The 19,531-nt window shown below is 49.1% G+C and overlaps 1 long non-coding RNA gene across 1 annotated transcript in view; it reads right to left on the bottom strand.

The window, feature by feature from the left end:
- Positions 1-801: 801 nt before the first annotated feature.
- The window catches only part of LOC146860098 (uncharacterized), a 107,388-nt gene continuing 88,658 nt past the window's right edge, over positions 802-19,531 (bottom strand). Inside the window, exon 4 of the long non-coding RNA XR_014979094.1 lies at positions 802-1,139. This is a non-coding gene — a long non-coding RNA (uncharacterized LOC146860098). The remainder of the gene's footprint in view (positions 1,140-19,531) is intronic.

Below are 19,531 nucleotides of genomic sequence, written 5' to 3'. Positions count from 1 at the left end.
TACATCCTATAAAAAGTATCCCTCTGGAGAGCTCTATAGAACCAGGAGGGTGTGCAGCGCAGATGAGGAATATGACAAGACTGAGGCGCAAACGATTGTTTGTTTTAAAGCTAGAGTGTACTCCAATAGCATTTTGAAAGCAGCATCCAAAAATGTGAGATCATGCAAGAAGGAGGTAGCGCATTTTGCACGAAGAAAGACAAAATTAAGAGCAAAGTACAAAGATTAGTAACTACATACAACTAGGACCACATCAAACTACGGTTTACCCTACAGAAGTATTGCATTTGGTTAAAAATTATCCGATGATCAGACAGGATATGCTGAGTTATCTCCTAATTTTTTTTCTAGATGTGATGTGCCTGGTCACTACGTGATCAACTTGTGAAGCATGTTGGCCAAAGTGTAATTAAAAACACATGGTTCACACCTAAGGAAGGTTTTAACAAATGCAAAGCATGTAAACATGATGAGAATCTGACACAATTCAAAACAGCATTATACATGACTGTAAAAATTAGAAGAAGACTCATGTGTAAAAGCCAATTTGTTGTATAAATACTGAGATGTCTCTGTGCTAAAGTGTGTGTGTGAAGTATAACCACAATGGGGTAACCCTGTGTCCCTCAGAACCTGGGTACGTACATGAGAAGCTACAATGGTTCTGTTGGGAAGGATCAATTGCTTTACAAGTAATAAATCAATCAAGGAATAATATCAATTGACTTACAAGTAATTAATAAATCAAGGATTAGCACACATATTCAATGCTGTTGGAACACAAAAACAATGGCAACTAAGTGCCTGCAAAAATATTTTTATGTAAGTTAGAGCGTTCATGTATATTTACAAATATTTAAAAGGTTGTCAATATGAACGAAATCATGAAGTGACATATATTCTAGTGACATTGAGTGCTCAGTGATGGTGGTGTAGTGCATAAATATACAAGGTGAAATCGAAGGTGGTCAGAACAAAAAGGAAAAACAATATCTATGGTGAATAGCACAATTGCTTATCGTTTTGAACAAAGAGACTTGATAAAGCTGAGCCATATATTATCGTCGACGTTTCGATCCTGACAGGAGCCTTATTAAACATGTGTCATGGCGGGTCTTCTTCAGGACAAGCGTGACAGCCTGAAATCAAGAGAGGAAGTTATCAATGTGTGTTCCAACTGAAAAGGGGTACGGTAATAACCCAGTGGGCAGGGCACTAGTTACTCACACAGCATGGGGGTGAATTCCCTTAAGCATCCCTCATTGAGTGAAGGCTGCCAGTGATCTATAAAAGGTTAGATCAGACAATTTTAGAAGCGATGCTTGTGGTTAAGCAAAGGTATTACGAGACAAATAAGCATGCAGTCAAATGGTCTTACCTGCAAGTGTCAGTAAAGCTCTAGAATATGGATGCGCTTCATGTGATGTCATCTTAGAAATCTAGAGGTGAATATATACATTAGATGAGGCTAAGAATGTAAGTGTGCTGGCCACACAAGGGTCATAACGCTGCAGTGCAGTGTCGGATGCGTAACGAAGTTAATGCGGTCGTAAATGGGCTGTTAGAACAGTAGTCAGCCAGAGGTGGAGGTAAAATCAATTCCCAGAGGGTAGCTAGTCATCAATCCTGTGATAACAGAAGTGTAGGAGGAAACTAGCGCTTAGTGTGGCAAGGATAAAAAAGGGCAAACACAGAAGAGTTAGCCCAATTACCAGGAAGCACTTGTCTTATCCGCAGCAGTCTTGAATGTGACTGCCTCACTCGCGGTTAAGTGCTAAACCGGGAGCAGCTCAAAAGGAGTGTCACACGTAGGCAGCATGCAAGGCGTGTGGCAGCAGCTAGATGCTGCCTAACGTGTCAAGGCAGGGACTCACCGTGACAGGGATACGTAGTTCAGTCTGGAAAAGCCCCTTCATGTCAGGTGAACCCTGTGGATGCGGTCAACATTAGTATGTGCCATGAATGTCATCTCGTATGTCGACTGTATATTTTCTATTTACGCCCACAATGTTTGAGCCGCCAAATGGTGGGGCTTCGGCGAAAAGTTCAAGATTAATTACAAGTTAGCAGATGGCAAAACAATGAATACAGGATTGATTCCAAGTGAAAAAAGAAATACAAATTTTGCTAAACTAAATGGCGCAAGTGTACAATTACTTATACTGAACGTGCGTGTGAATTAGGTGGCAGGTTTATACATGTGATTCGCCCATGTTACATTGGTTTGGTCATTGTAGGAATCACAATATGATTTGGCCATATTGAATTGGTTTGGCCACATTCAATTGGTTTGGTCATTGCAAGAATCACAATTCGAAGTTAAACAGCAATAATGAAAACAACAAAGACAGAATTTAGAAAAATAACTTAGAGAGGAGCGTCCAGTATTGGCACATAAAGTACAAATATAGTACACATTTAACAGGCGTATAGGCACCCTGCACAAAATGGCACGCTGATGGTGGGCAGGCTGAAGGAAACAGTAGGGGTGATTTTTGCTTAGCCCGGAGTGAACCACTAGGGTAAACCACATTAAAATCGTCAATACACATTGTTACAGAGTCAATATGGAGAACGAGTGAGAGTGACCAACTCTCGGGGTGTTACACATTTAGGTACAAAGGATTCATAGTCGAAGGCATGTTAGAGTTGTCTGCGATTGTGTGATATCACAACTGACCCATTTGTTTTGAGTTCTCCTCCAGTTCATTCAGCCCATTGTTGACTGTGTTTTGAGAATGAATCCACTTGCACTCTTTGAAGTTAATGGATGCAGCGATTGTGCCACCTTTCGGGTCTGCAAGTATTTTTTCCTCCACCCACCATTTGAGGCTTTCAGGTGTATTGTTCATGGTGTTGAACGGTTCAACTAATGGGGCACCTTGTACTGTGCACTTCACCCTGCTCATGTGTTGCAAAACCCTCGCTTTAAGCTTCTGTGTAGTTTGTCCTATATATAGGCTGTCACAGGGACATTTGATTGCATATATGACATTTACACTGTTGCAATTCGTGTGTAAGGGGAGATTATGCGTTCTTTTCAGGTGTGTGAAATGAATGATGTTCCCTCCACAGTTAGGGAACAGGCCTTGCAGCGGGCGCACTTGTGGTGTCCGGTCAAGTTGGATTCTGATATCGGGTGGTTTAGGTGGCTCCAGAAAGGCTTTGACCACCATGTCCTTGATATTTTTGCCTCTCTTGAATGTAGAAATTAGGTCTTCAATCGTGCCTAGTTCACTGGAAACTAAATTCCAATACTTTTTCACAATCTTTTTGATCTCGTTCTTCCTTGAATTGAATGTGGTGACGCACAAGATGTTCTCCTGCCCTGTATTTTTCGGTTGCACTTGGAGAAGGAGGTCATGGGGACAGTACCAGGCTCGCTTTCTAGCACTCTTGCACAATCCCATCGGGTATCCTTGCTCCTTAAGGCAGTCGTTGAGGGTCTCTGTCTCTTTGAAGATGTCCAGCCTACGGGTACAATTTCTCCTGATCCTGAGAAACTGCATGTATGGCAGTTTGTCCCTCAGACTTCTTGGATGGGGCAAGTCATATTTGTGTAACGTGTTTTGTTTCATAGGTTTCCTGTATAAGTCAGTGAAGAGTGAACCCTCCTTTACTTTAAAGGTGAGATCCAGGAAGTTGATGGTTTCATTGCTGTAGGCCATAGTGAACTGGATATCAGTGGATCTGCTGTTAAGCCAGTCTTTAATGTCAATCAAGTTGGTTTCAGTGTCAGACCAGATGATCATCACATCGTCTATATAACGCTTCCATACAGCCATGTGGTCTATGAAAGAGTTATTGAGATTGTATAGGTGTTCATCTTCACACAAATCCATGAAGAGGTTGGCTAAGCTGGATGCAAACACAGCCCCCATTGTGAGCCTTTGCATTGATAAAAGCACTGGTTCCTGAAGATGAAATAGTTCCTTGTCATTGCGATATCCAGGAGCGATACCAAGAACTCCGTAGGTATCCAGTGCGGTTTGGGGCATTTCTCTAGAGTTTCTCTGGTCACTTCTACGGCATTACCCTCTGGTATACTCGTATGAAGGGATGATACGTCCAGGGTAACCATGAGTTGAGTGTTGACATTAAAGGGTTGGCCTTCCAGTAACTGGATGATATGTATGGTATCTCTTTTGAACTATTTGGGTTCCATAACCCAGGGTTGGAGAAAGTTGTCAATGTATTGATTCAGGGGTTCCAGGAATGGGCCACAGCCTGAAACGATCAGTCTCCAAGGTGGCTTGCCAAGACGCTTGTAGGCTTTTGGTGATGTATAGATTGTGGGGATCCTCGGTTCCTTTTTGTTGAGGAAGTCATGTTCAGGTTGGCTCAGGAAGCCTTGGGCTAGACCTTCCTTGGTCAGATCTACAATCAGTTTCTTAATCTCTGATGTGGGATCCCTTGGTATTGGAAGGTAGCTCTCCCTGATGCTCAGTTGTTGTTCTATCTCGTCCACATAGTCTGGAGTATTTTGTACAACCACAGCTCCACCCTTATCCGCCGCCTTAATGATGATTGTTTCTTTGGTTCCTAGGGCCTGTAGAACCAACCTCTCCTCTCTATTGATGTTAAACTTGATATATTTGTGATTCTTCAGTAGATCCATGGTTTCCTTGAGGACAATCTGCTCGTACGCCAACATTTTTTGGCACATCAGGTAAGCTGCTGTGGTGAAAGTGGATGGTGGCCTAAAGGTGGTGGCTGCTGGAGTCGAGTTATACTTCCTGTTGGCAAAGTCATATTTTAGTCTGATTTTTCTGGAAAATCTTTGCAATTCCAGCTTGATGTTGAAGGAGTCAGGAGGGGACGTTGGGACAAATGTCAATCCTTTGGAGAGAATCAGTTTTTCAGCCTCTGATAGAGTGTAGTTGTAAGTTTATGATAGGGTTGAGCGTAACAATGGCCGTGGTGTTAGAAGGCGCAATGGCATGGTTGAGAGTCGGCTCAGGTTCTGATGTCGTGGATTTTATTTCGGTAGGGATGAGAGTCAAAGCAGAAGTATGTGTTAGTGTCATGGTATCTGGGGGTCTCACAACTTGATTAGAGGTCCTGTTTGTCACCATCTGTATGTTTGTCTGCGTGTTTGGATCTCGCTGTGTGATTCGGGTTGGTAAAACCTCACTCGAGAGTTGCCTCTCTGGTTGTTCCTGCCCCTGTTCCCTCCCCGTTGTCGCACCCAATTCTGTTCTATTCCACTACCCCTGTTGGAGATGCGGGTGACCTTCCCTAAAAAATGCTTGGTATCTTGATATCTTTGACCTTGATTTCCTTGATGACTTGTTGAAGGTCTATCTGAATCAGTGTCTGAACCACTGCCTATAGATGAATCCGAGAAAGTAGCGAACCTCCACGGGCCCTGCCTGCTCCTATTTGTGAAAAAACCTTGACTATCCTGCTGATAGTACTCGTCTGCCAAGTAGGGGTAAGTTACCTTTTTATCGTAGTTTCTTACATCCTTTGTTAACTTGTCCAATTTCCTATTCAGCGTCATTGTATTGAACTCCGCTAGTGTTTTCTCTGCACGTTCTAGTGCTTCTTTTGCATGAGCCAAGGCACTATCCTCAAGGATGTCCTTCTTGATTTCAGCTATCTCTTGTGTTAATTTCTTGACGTATTCAATTGCGGTTTCTACTCCAAGCACCATCCAGTGCCTGGAGCAGTTGTTTGCAACACAACTAAAACCCTCTCTAAACTTGGGGACATCTATAAAAATCGCAGGCTCGTTCCTCACTTGCAAGACTTTTGGAATTATATTTGCCTGCAAATATTTAGTCAGTGCATGGCCATGGAGGCATGACAAAATCAATTTCTTTTCAGGCCTCTCTAGCTTCGCTAGTTTATCATTGAGGGTGGCATCCAATGATAACCTATTTGCCCCCAACAAAAAATTCGAGTCACCCTGTTCCGGAATCAGTTTGTTGATATCCTCTTCACTGTAGGACAGGGTTTCCTTTTCTGACATACTATGCCAAATTCGCTATAATATCAAGTTGATTTACTTGGAACAATAAATGAGAGACAGAAAACCGTTGTAGGTGTACACCTGCACCAGATAAAGTATAACCACAATGAGGTAACCCTGTGTCCCTCAGAACCTGGGTACGTACATGAGAAGCTACAATGGTTCTGTAGGGACGGATCAATTGCTTTACAAGTAATAAATCAATCAAGGAGTAACATCAATTGCCTTACAAGTAATGAATAAATCAAGGATTAGCACACATATTCAATGCTGATGGAACACAAAAACAATGGCAAGTAAGTGCTTGCAAAAGTATTATCGTTATGTAAGTTAGAGCGTTCATGTATATTTACAAATATTTAAAAGGCTGTCACTATAAACAAAATCATGAAGTGACATGTATAGTAGTGACATTGAGTGCTCAGTGATGGTGGTGCAGTGCATATATATACAAGGTGAAATCGATGAAATTAAAGCTGAAGGGGGTCAGAACAAAAAGGAAAAGCAATATCTCTGGTGAGTAGCACAATTGCTTATTGTTTTGGACCAAGAGACTTGATAAAGCTGAACCATATATTATCGTCAACGTTTCGATCCTGACAGGAGTATTATTAAACACGTGTCATGGCGGGTCTTCTTCAGGACAAGGGAGAGTGACATCCTGAAATCAAGAGATGAAGGTATCAATGTGTGTTCCAACTGAAAAGGGGTACGGTAATAACCCGTGGGAGCAGGGCACTAGTTACTCACCCAGCATGGGGGTGAATTCCCTTAAGCGTCCCTCATTGAGTGAAGGCTGCCAGTGATCTATAAAAGGGTTAGATCAGACAATTTTAGGAGTGATGCTTGTGGTTAAGCTGAGGTATTGCGAGACAAATAAGCGTGCAGTCAAACGGTCTTGCCTGCACATGTCAGTAAAGCTCTAGAATACGGATGCGCTTCCTGTGATGTAGTCTTAGAAATCTAGAGGTAAATATATACAGTAGTCTGTAAGTGTGCTGGCCACAAAAGGGTCATAACCCTGTAGTGCTGTGTTGGAGGCTTAATTAAGTTAATGGGGTAGTAAATGGGCTGTTAGAATGGTAGTCAGCCGGAGGTGGAGGTAAAATCAATTCCCAGAGGTTAGCCACTCATCAATCCTGTGATAACAGAAGCGTAGGAGGAATTAGCGCTTAGTGTGGCAAGGATAAAAAAGGGCAAACACGGAAGCTAACGGAGTTAGCCCGCTTACCTGGCAGCACTCGTTTTATCCGCAGCAGTCTTTAATGTGACTTTCTCACTCGCGGTTAAGTACTAAACCGGGAGCAGTTCAAAAGGAGCGTCGCACGTAGGCAGCGTGCGCGGCGTGTGGCAGCAGCTAGATGCTGCCTAACATGTCAACGCAGGGCCTCACCGCGACAGGGATACATAGTCCAGTCTGGAAAAGACCCTTCGTGTCAGGTGAACCCTCTGGATGCGGACAAGATTAGTATGTACCATGAATGTCATCTCATATTATACATGACCTTAGAACCTGATCCGACTCTCAACCTTGCCATTGAGCCTTCTAACACCAGGGCCATTGTTACCCTCGACCCTATCATAAACTTAGCTAACTACACTCTATCAGAGGCTGAACATTGGATTCTCTCCAACGGATTGAGATTTGTCCCAACGTCCCCTCATGACTCCTTCAACATCAAGCTGGAATTGCAAAGATTTTTCAGAAAAATCATACTAAAATATTACTTTGCCAACAGGGAGTATAACTCGACTCCAGCAGCCACCACCTTTAGGCCACCATCCACTTTCACCCAAGCAGCTTACCTGATGAGCCCAAAAAAATTGGCGTACGAGCATATTGTCCTCAAGGAAATCATGAATCTACTGAAGAATCGAAAATATATCAAATATAACATCAGTAGAGAGGAGAGGTTGGCTCTACAGGCTCTAGGAACCAATAAAACAATCATAATAAAAGCGGCGGATAAGGGTGGAGCTGTGGTTGTACAAAATACTCCAGACTATGTGGACGAGATAGAACAACAAGTGAGCATCAGGGAGAGCAACTTCCCAATACCAAGGGATCCCACATCAGAGATTAAGAAACTGATTGTAGATCTGACCAAGGAGGGTCTAGCCCAAGTTTCCTGAGCCAACCTGAACATGACTTCCTCAACAAAAAGGAACCAAGGATCCCCACAATCTATACATTACCAAAAGTCCACAAGCGTCTTGACAAGCTTCCTGGGAGGCCGATCGTTTCAGGGTGTGGCTCCCTCCTGGAACCCCTGAATCAATACATTGACAACTTCCTCCAACCCTGGGTTATGGAAACCAAATCGTTCGTAAGAGATACCATGCATATCATCCAGTTACTGAAAGGCCAACCCTTTGATCTCAACACTCAACTCATGGTTACCGTGGACGTATCATCCCTTTATATGAGTATACCACAGGCTAAGGCCCTAGAAGTGACCAGAGAAACTCTAGAGAAATGCCCCAAACCGCACTGGATACCTACGGAGTTCTTGGTATCGCTCTTGGATATTGCAATGATAAGGAACTATTTCATCTTCAGGAACCAGTACTTTTATCAATGCAAAACCATCGCATTGGGGGCTGGGTTTGCACCCAGCTTAGCCAATCTCTTCATGGATTCGTATAAAGATGAACACCTGTAGAATCTCAATAACCCTTTCATAAACCACATCGCTGAATGGAAGCGTTATATAGACGATGTGATGATGATCTGGTCTGGCACTGAAACCAACTTGATTGACTTTAAAGAGTGGCAGATCTCCCGGTATCCAGTTCACTATGGCCTACAGCAATGAAACCATCAACTTCCTGGATCTAACCTTTAAAGTAGAGGAGGGCTTACTCTTCACTGACCTATACAGGAAATGGTAACTAGTCATAATATCATTCTTTAATATCGATATACAATAATATCGAGTTTAGTATATTGACAATACAAAAATATCGATGTTATATATATCGATGTTAAAAATATCAGTTTTTTTATCAAAACATCGAAGTATAAAATAACGAATCAAAAATATTGTAATAAAAAAATATCGTTTTTTTTAAATTTGTGTAAAATATCGGAAAAAAAATATTGAATGTATGAAATATCGGGCCATATTTTCAAGGAGCTATCGCCGAGTTAACGGCACTTTAGTGCAGCCAAAGTTGCGATAAACTTATCACCCCATTCACAAGCTGGTGTTGTCAATTTGTCAATGTCAAATGTCAATGTAGCCTTTCCTCTTCAATACCAGTTAACCAGATTGGATAAATAAAATGGTAGAGGTGGAGGAATCGCAATCGCTACTAAAACCCCCCTTGAGATCATGGTACCATAATCCTTTTCCACCACGATGCTCGAGATATAATTTTTAAGATCAGTATTCCTGATGCTGAAACATGGAGCCTTAGTATATAGACCCCCAGGTCCCAAAGCGAAATTCATAAATCATCTATTGGAATTGATAGTGCCTCATGTAGTAGCCACTGATAATTTTATCTTAATTGGAGACTTTAACTATCATGCCGAGCAGTCGCTTGATCCTGCACCAGCCACTTAGTTGGGGCGATGGTAACATTAGGAATGGCCCAGAGTGTAGTAGGCCCTACATATTTAGCTGGGCACACTTTAGATTTAATATTCACGAATTCCCTCAAATTGACAATTGAGTCTTCTTCTACTTTATTATGGACTGATCACCATTTTTTTAAATTTGTATGCCCATTAACTTTAGCAACAAGCTTGGACCAAATAAAACGACTTTGATTCGGCCTTTGCGTAAAGTAACACCAGATGCCTTCTCAGCCAATTTCATACCACAGCAGATATGCCATACCGACACTATGGAACAGGCTGCAATTATTTTGGAAGACTCCATTATATCCACATTGGATATGGTTGCTTCTTTAGCCAGGGTTAAAATAAAAAGATAAGCTTCGCCCTGGTTTACAACAACTTTAAAAACCGATAAACAAATTTGTAGAACAGCTGAACGTCAGTGGAGGAAAACAAAATCCGATGTAGATTGTAGGAATTATAGACAGTGTCATCTCAACTATATAAAAAACATCAAAATGGCAAAAAAGTCATTTAACGCAGCGGATAAATAATGCAGCGCATTCCAGCAAGGAACTATATATTATTCTGAAAGAGTTCACATCCCCTCAGGTTGAGCAGTCTTCTTTCCATCCTACCCAAGAATGGGTAGACTCAATATCTTCCTTCTTTGAAAATAAAATCAGAACCATTTACTCTTCTTTCCTGCAATATGACACAGACTATCATCAGCAAATTAGTAGCATGTCTATGTCATCTTCCCTGTCTGAAACAATTGGTGTGCCCCTGCTGTTGGAATTTTAACCCCTAACTGTCAATGAAGTCCTGGAAGGCCTCACTAAGCTGAAACCAGGTTCCCCGGTCAATCCTCTTCCACCTCACTCTTGTCTGAAAATAATGCCCCTACTTGCTAAGACGCTAACTGTAATTTTTAATATGTCATTACAGCAAGCTAAAGTCCCCACTAGATGGAAAAATGCCCAAGTTAAACCTATCCTTAAAAAACCCTCGACTGACCCCAACATACCAACCAATTATCATCCCATATCACTGTTACCTTACTTTGGGAAGGTATTAGAACATCTGGTTAACTTACGTCTCTCACTGCCCATCTTGAGAAACATGGCCTCCTAGACCCCTCTCAATTGGGCTTCCAGGCCGCTCATAGCACGGAAACCGCAGTTGTTGAGATCCTCGATAACATCAGGCTTGCACTGGATAAAAGAGAATCAGCTTTGTTGGTTCTCTTGGACTTGTCTGCAGCCTTCGATACCATCTCCCACAGCATTTTGAAACATCGACTGTGGGAGGTGGGAATCAGAGGGATGGCCCTTGACTGGTTTGAGAATTTTTTGACCAGCCGTTCTCGTAAACTCTTATAGCTTTGTGCAGTCGACCAGTCAGTGTAGGTGTTCCACAGGGCTCCATCCTTAGCCCTATGTTGTTTAATCTTTACTTAAAACCTTTAGCTGGTATCATCAGATCATATAGTTTTGACTTCTGTCCCGCCCCCCCTCCCTGCCCATTGGCCACCCCGCTCCCGCCTCCCGCTGACCCTCCCTCCCGGCTCCTTATTTAAGGGGACCCCGCGTGCTGGTCAGTGCGACCCCCTGTGCCTGCACAGACGGACGCTCCCTCCCACTGCTGCTACCTACCTGCCTCCGCTGACCACCTACCTGACGCCGCTGCCTGCATCTCGCCTCCGCCGCCTCCCAGGTACCGCCTGCTGCTTCCTGGCCGCCACCCACGCCGCTACCTTCACTCCCCACGCCCGCTGACCACCGCCACTTACCTGGTCACTCCTTGGGCTCCGTCGCTTCCCGCCGATTTTCCCGCCGTTTTCTCTGCGCCGCTGCCCCAGGCGCACACTCCCACTCCCGCCTCCTCCTTCTGTCCCGCCCCCCCTCCCTGCCCATTGGCCACCCCGCTCCCGCCTCCCGCTGACCCTCCCTCCCGGCTCCTTATTTAAGGGGACCCCGCGTGCTGGTCAGTGCGACCCCCTGTGCCTGCACAGACGGACGCTCCCTCCCACTGCTGCTACCTACCTGCCTCCGCTGACCACCTACCTGACGCCGCTGCCTGCATCTCGCCTCCGCCGCCTCCCAGGTACCGCCTGCTGCTTCCTGGTCGCCACCCACGCCGCTACCTTCACTCCCCACGCCCGCTGACCACCGCCACTTACCTGGTCACTCCTTGGGCTCCGTCGCTTCCCGCCGATTTTCCCGCCGTTTTCTCGGCGCCGCTGCCCCAGGCGCACACTCCCACTCCCGCCTCCTCCTTCTGTCCCGCCCCCCCTCCCTGCCCATTGGCCACCCCGCTCCCGCCTCCCGCTGACCCTCCCTCCCGGCTCCTTATTTAAGGGGACCCCGCGTGCTGGTCAGTGCGACCCCCTGTGCCTGCACAGACGGACGCTCCCTCCCACTGCTGCTACCTACCTGCCTCCGCTGACCACCTACCTGACGCCGCTGCCTGCATCTCGCCTCCGCCGCCTCCCAGGTACCGCCTGCTGCTTCCTGGTCGCCACCCACGCCGCTACCTTCACTCCCCACGCCCGCTGACCACCGCCACTTACCTGGTCACTCCTTGGGCTCCGTCGCTTCCCGCCGATTTTCCCGCCGTTTTCTCGGCGCCGCTGCCCCAGGCGCACACTCCCACTCCCGCCTCCTCCTTCTGTCCCGCCCCCCCTCCCTGCCCATTGGCCACCCCGCTCCCGCCTCCCGCTGACCCTCCCTCCCGGCTCCTTATTTATGACGCCCCCTCAGCGACCGCGCAGCGGACGCGCGCAGCGGGAGCGCCGACTGAGCGCCGAAGGTGCGCCAAAGGTAAGCCCGTCTGCGCCCGTCCGCGCCTGGACCGCGCCCAGCGCCAGACCCCCTGGTCCCCGCGCCCGCCAGCCCCCCCGCAGGACCTACGACTTCGCTACGCTCATCGCACTCAAAACCGCCCGAGCCACCGGATGCTACCGAGCGTCCCCGCAACGCACCCATGGACCCTTCGCCTGCAGATCCTGCAACTTCTCCTGCCTCCAAACAAGCACCACGCCCACCAAGACGGACAACAGCAACCACCTCAAGTGCATCCTGCTCAACACCCGCTCCGTCCACAGACACGCCGTGGAACTCTGGAACCTCCTCGACACTGCATCTCCAGACGTCGCCTTCCTCACGGAAACCTGGATGAACGACTCTTCAGCCCCCGACATCGCCATTGCCATCCCGGACGGCTACAAGATCATCAGGAAGGATCGCGTCAACCAGACCGGAGGAGGCATCGCCATCGTACACAAGAGCACCATTCGCATCTCGACTGACTCCATCGACGTATTCAACGCCGCCGAATACCTGCACTTCCAGATCCACACCGACCCCAAGACTACCCTCAGAGGCACCCTCATCTACAGACCCCCTGGACCACGCGCACAGTTCTGCGAAGACATCGCCGACTTCATCAGCCCTCACGCCCTCCCCTCCGCCGACTACATCCTCCTCGGGGACCTCAACTTCCACCTGGAGAACAACAATGACCGCAACACCACCGCCCTGCTGGATAACCTCGCCAACCTCGGACTTCAGCAACTGGTCAACACCCCCACCCACTTCGCCGGCCACACGCTCGACCCACTCTTCTCGTCCAGCAAGCACGTCACCTTCAGCCACTCCACCGGACTTCACTGGACCGACCACAGCTGCGTCCATTTCAGCTTCAGAAAGAACACGGTCCACCATCACCCGAAGCAGGCTCCCCACAGAAACTGGAGCAAGATCACCGCCGACCAGCTCGCCACCTCCCTCAGCCAGAGCCCACCTGTCAGGACCACGGACCCTAACACAGCTGCCCTCGACCTCACGCAGTGGCTGACCTCCTGTGCCGACGACCTCGCGCCACTGAAGAACCCCCTCACCAGGCCCAGAAGCAAGAAGGCCCCCTGGTTCACCGACGAACTTAAGGACTCCAAGAAGGCCTGCCGCACCCTCGAGAAGGCCTGGCTCCTCAACAAGACCGCCGACAACAGAACAGCACTGAAACTCGCCACTCGCAGACATCACCAGCTCATCCGCACCACCAAGAAGAAATCTCTGCGGGAACGACTGGACAAGAACGCCCACGACAGCAAGGAGCTCTTCAACATCGTCAAGGAGTTCTCCAACCCCAGCACCGGCAACAACGACATCACTCCCTCACAGGACCTCTGCGACTCCCTCGCCTCGTACTTCCACCGCAAGATCGCCAACATCCACAACAGCTTCGACATTTCACCCCCGCACCCATCGGCCGTACCTTCGCACCCCGCCGCCACCCTCCAGACATGGACCGAGGTGACCCCCGAAGACACGTCACGCATGATGAACACCATCCACTCCGGATCTCCGACCGACCCGTGCCCCCATCATGTTTTCAACAAGGCAGCCTCTACCATCGCACCCCACCTCCGAGACATCATCAACACCTCCTTCAACACAGCAACTTTCCCGGAGAGCTGGAAGCACGCCGAACTCAGCGCTCTGCTGAAGAAACCAACAGCGGACCCGACCGACCTCAAGAACTTCCGCCCCATCTCGCTCCTTCCTTTCCCCGCCAAAGTCATCGAGAAGGTCGTCAACAAGCAACTGGCCGCCTTCCTCGAGACGAACGGATCCCTCGACCCATCACAGTCCGGATTCAGAGCCAACCACACCACCGAGACCGCCCTCATCGCAGCCACCGACGACATCCGAGCCCTGCTCGACAACGGCGAAACAGCGGCACTCATCCTCCTAGACCTCTCCGCAGCATTTGACACTGTCTGCCACCGCACACTAGTCCAACGCCTCAACGACACCGGCATCCAAGGGAAGGCTCTGGAATGGATCATCTCATACCTCTCAGGCAGAACACAGAGAGTACGCCTCCCTCCGTTCCGCTCCGAGGCCACCGAAGTCATCTGCGGCGTCCCGCAAGGATCGTCGCTCAGCCCCACTCTCTTCAACATCTACATGAAACCCCTCGCTGCCATCGCACGCAAACACAACCTCAACATCATTTCCTACGCCGATGACACCCAGCTAATTCTCTCCCTCACCAGAGACCCCGACACCGCCAAAGCCAGCCTGCACGAAGGGATGACAGACGTCGCTGAATGGATGAACATCAGCCGCCTGAAACTGAACACGGACAAGACAGAAGTCCTCATCCTGGGACCATCACCCTCCGCATGGGACGACTCCTGGTGGCCCCCGGCACTAGGCACCGCACCTGAACCGACGGACCACGCACGCAACTTGGGCGTCATACTGGACTCCTCCCTATCGATGACCAGACAAGTCAACGCCGTCTCCTCAGCCTGCTTCCACAACCTCCGCATGCTCCGAAAGATCTTCCGATGGATCCCAACCGAGACCAGGAAGACGGTCACCCACGCTCTCGTCACCAGCAGACTAGACTACGGAAACACCCTCTACGCCGGTACTACGGCCAAGCTTCAGAAAAGACTTCAGCGAATTCAGAACGCCTCCGCCCGACTCATCCTGGACGTCCCCCGACGCAGCCACATCTCGTGCCACCTGAGAGACCTGCACTGGCTCCCGGTCAACAAGAGGATCACGTTCAGACTCCTCACCCACGCACACAAGTCCCTCCACGACCTAGGCCCAGGGTACCTCAACAGCCGCCTCACCTTCTACACGCCCACCCGCCGGCTACGTTCCGCTAACCTCGCCCTCGCCGTCGTCCCTCGCATCCAGAGAGCCACCGCTGGAGGAAGGTCATTCTCCTACCTGGCAGCTAAGACTTGGAACTCCCTACCCGTCCACCTGCGGATGACCCAGGACCACCTGGCCTTCAGGAAACAGCTCAAGACCTGGCTGTTCGAGCAGTAGCAGACCCCCTTCCCCAAGCGCCTTGAGACCCTTACGGGTGAGTAGTGCGCGATATAAGTTCCATGATTGATTGATTGATTGAAACCGTGTCGTATGCTGACGACACTCAATTGCTTGTCACCTTTGGTTCTGATCACGTTGATACTAAATTTCATTTTAAAAACTGCATGATCGAGGTGAATGAGTGGATGGGCAAGAATAAATTACAACTAAACGGTAGCAAGACCGAGATTATCCTGTTTGGCAGAGCAGAGGAATCCTGGGCACATGATTGGTGGCCCCTGGAATTGGGCCCATGTCCTTCCCCCAAGCAAGCAGTTCGCAACCTTGGAGTTACCATCGACAGCTCATTGTCCATGAAAACCCATGTCAACCAGGTTCTTGGGGCCTGTTATGGCATCATGCAGAATCTTCGTAGAATTTTCAAGTGGCTACCCATCGAAGCCAGAAATCCTTTGGTGCAGGGTCTTGTTATCAGTCGACTGGATTATGGGAATGCTCTGCTGATGGCCCTCAACGAGGATCTACTTTCTAAGCTTCAGATTCTCCAGAACACTGCCGCCAGACTCATTCTCAATCTTCCGTCCAGATCGCCTTCTGCCCCTAATCTTAAAACTCTCTATTGGCTTCCTATGCAGCTGAGAAGCCATTTCAAAATCCTCTGTCTTACACACAGGTTAATGTATGACACCGGCCCTATATATTTAGCTAAAAAACTTCAATGGTACACACCAGGCAGATCTTTAAGGTCTGGTACCAAATCCCACCTTGTTCCACCTCGCATTCGAACTTCTCGAAATGACGGACGATCTTTTTCATACTTGGCCCCTATGCTCTGGAATAAGCTACCACCACACCTCCCGTCCATAGTTGACCATAGACGCTTTCGTAGAGAACTGAAAACCTGGCTTTTCCCCCAGTAAGTCAGTTTTTCTACCCTTATTGTTGCTGTCCTTTTCGCTGTTGTTGTTGCCTAGCACCATGAGACCTCCCTGGTAATATGTTGCGCTTAACAAGAGCATTTGACATTGACATTGGTGTAAACAGCCCATATCACCAGTTTACCTGCGATAGAAGCCGCAAAAACATCACCACAGATGACCCCGGCAACTATCGCTAAGGAAATGCAGAGTAGGCGTTCCCGTGCAAAATGCAGCGACGGCACCACTCCACAACATTCTCAACGACCAGCCACATCGGCGAAAAGACCACGAAACATGCGATAAGGTGCATTAGCAGCAGGAAACTAACACCTGCTCTGACCTGGTACAAAGTCGGACGGCAACCGGCAACAGAAAAGGGAGCCCAGACCAGAGACAGACCTGAAGAATAACAGATGCCATGGAGCCACTGAACATGCATGCCGGACACCCAAGCGGGCAACATCACCCACCACCACCACACCCAGGACACCCCCCTCTGGACCACCACAGAGGCAGGACGGACAAAGACAGCAGACCCACAGGAAACCACCAGCCTCACAGACTCAACACCAGAGGATGTCATTGCCCACCACAGGCTCAAAAGGACAACCATCCTACGCATCCTGACCATCATCGCCCAACAGGCCGACAGTACCAACACAGCGGACAACCAACATCCCACCCCACACAAAGCTGCTGGCTGTGCCGCACCTGTTGGCCTCTGGTACCCCCCAACCAACAACTGCCAGAGTCCGAGGAGTTTCACAGTCAGCCACATCCAAGCCCCCCAACTGTCTTGGATGCCATCATCAGCTTGGTACCACACTACCTATCCTTCCCCCACACTGCGCAGGAACAGCTGTAGACCAAGCAAGGCGTCAAAGCCATAGCAGGATTCCCTCAAGTGTCAGGGGTCAATTGAATGCACACATCTCCTACTTGTGCCCCCTGGTGACACTGCACACAATATCCGCAACCGAAAGCACACGCATACCATCACTGTGCAGCCAATAGTGGACCACCTGGGCATCTCCACGAACCTTGACGCCAACCACCCATTCTGAGTGCATGAGTTCTACATCTTCTGACAGCCCATCATCACCTTGCGCTTCCTGGCTGGCACCTACGGAAATGCGCTGCTCGTTGGCAAGTACCAAATGAATACACCACACACCTCAACTCCACAACCAAGAGACTCACAACACTGGGAATGCATACGTCACAAACTTACATACAACATGCCAAACAACATGCCCACCCACCAGACACGACAGCACAACTTATTCTAGCAATCTGGGCCAGCCATGCACATAAGTCATCAACTGCATGACACCTCAGCCACACGATAGCAGAGTGTGGGAAGAGGTGGGGACAAGGCATGTGCGAAGGAGGCAACTGACCTATGAATGACAATGTACACAATGCCAAGTGTGGCGTTGAAGCGATAGCCAGATTGCAGTATGCAGACCACATACATATCCATGTTCACATACACTGCTGGTGTATGGAGTGCAGGGGACCGTGGTCGCAACCATGACACCCTAGCCAGTGCGGAAGATCCCGGAAACGTAGATTGTTACGTCCCCCCTGTAAGCGTAAGCGGAGTGGGCACACGTAGGGGTGTGAATAAAAAGCACGTAGCTCTGGGTGTGGTCCTCTTCCAGAATGACCAACAACTTTGCCAGGGCAGCGCCCATCATCCCACCATGAGGCCGTCGCCGTGAGCGGTGTTGCCTGCGTTCCTGTGTGCCTGCTACACCCCAGGACGCAGGGCCCCGTACCAGTCCTGCTAGGCCCGGCGCACCCAGGCCTCAATGCACACCTGCCAACACGGGCGTGTGTCAATGAGGGCCCACCACGTGCCTGATTCAAGCTCCAAGCCAGAGTGCCGCGAACCTGGCAGCCTCCTCAGACCACCACGGCCTCCGCGACACCTGCACGCTGTACTCCCTTCTCGTTGAGGTACTCCACCTGTATGCACAGCGGAAAAGTAGGTCACACATTTGGAACTGAGTCTTGATTACACTATGGCCGAGAATATCAAGAATGGAAGATTTTTGGAGGAGGAGCTTAGCGCGCATCCAAGATGGTCGCGTGAGCACAGGGCTCCCCAGACCCTCGCCACTCCTCGCAATTTATCCTGATGATATCCTGATTTCTCGGACGGACTCTCGAAGGTGAACCTCGACTGAGTCAATAACTCTTTCCAGAATTTGAATCGGACTTGGGCGACCAGAATTACAGCACTTTGAACTTTTGAGGCCCACCTGGAGGCCGTGCCGGGGACTTGGTGATTTGTGGAGCCGGGACGTAGTTGAACAACAACGGCAGTGGGACCTCATCGGTGGCCGTACCCCCACTTTCGGTTTCGTTTCCGGATCCTGACATGGTCTGATTGAGAGACCGTTTCGCTCGGCCGGGGACCAATCCAGCCTCCATTTAGTGTCATCGCTGCCTCCTTATTATAGCCTCTTGGGTCAAGTCATGACTTTCTCCAGATCGTACGAGCCAGCTTCTTGACCTGTTGGTGCCCGACCTGCCGGCGGCCATTTTCACCAGGTCTCGCGGGCCCCTCCGGGGTGCATCTTCCAACATGAAGGGCAGGGGTGAACCCGAGAAGTGGAAAACGTCTCTTCGTGGGGGACCGTTCCAGACAAATGTTATGGACCGTTACACTCAAGCCAAAGGACCCCCCGGGCTCTACAGCAGTACACCGGAGGACGCCAGAGATGACCCTTCTGCCCCTGTTGACTTGTCCCTGCAGGACATTATGGGCGCCATCACCGGCATGAAGGAGACCATCGGGCAGCAGTATGAGGCTCTGGCTCGTAAAATTGACACGGTCGCCATTGATGTCACTCTAATCAGGGCCGACCTGTCTAAGACTAACGAGAAGGTGAAGTCATTGGATTTGAAGACTTCCAGCCTCACGGCCGATGTGTCGGAACTTCAAACAGACCTTGGCACTCTGAAATCGGCCAACGACCTGATGTCCCATCGGCTGGAGGATTTTAAGAACAGGGCAAGACGCAACAACATTCGCGTCATAGGTGTTCCAGAGAATCCCGAGACTCGTTCGGTCGAAGATCTAGTCCTCACCCATCTTGCCCCTTCTGGACTGAGCAAGTTTTTCGCGGTGGAGCGTGCACATCGTGTCCCGGGCGGTGAACCCAAGCCTGGCGCTCCTCCGAGGCCTATCATCGCAAATTTTTTT

The sequence above is a fragment of the Triturus cristatus genome, chromosome 3_1 (assembly GCF_964204655.1).
Source record: "Triturus cristatus chromosome 3_1, aTriCri1.1, whole genome shotgun sequence".
NCBI lineage: Eukaryota > Metazoa > Chordata > Amphibia > Caudata > Salamandridae > Triturus > Triturus cristatus.
This window is presented reverse-complemented; position numbering and strand designations above follow the sequence as displayed.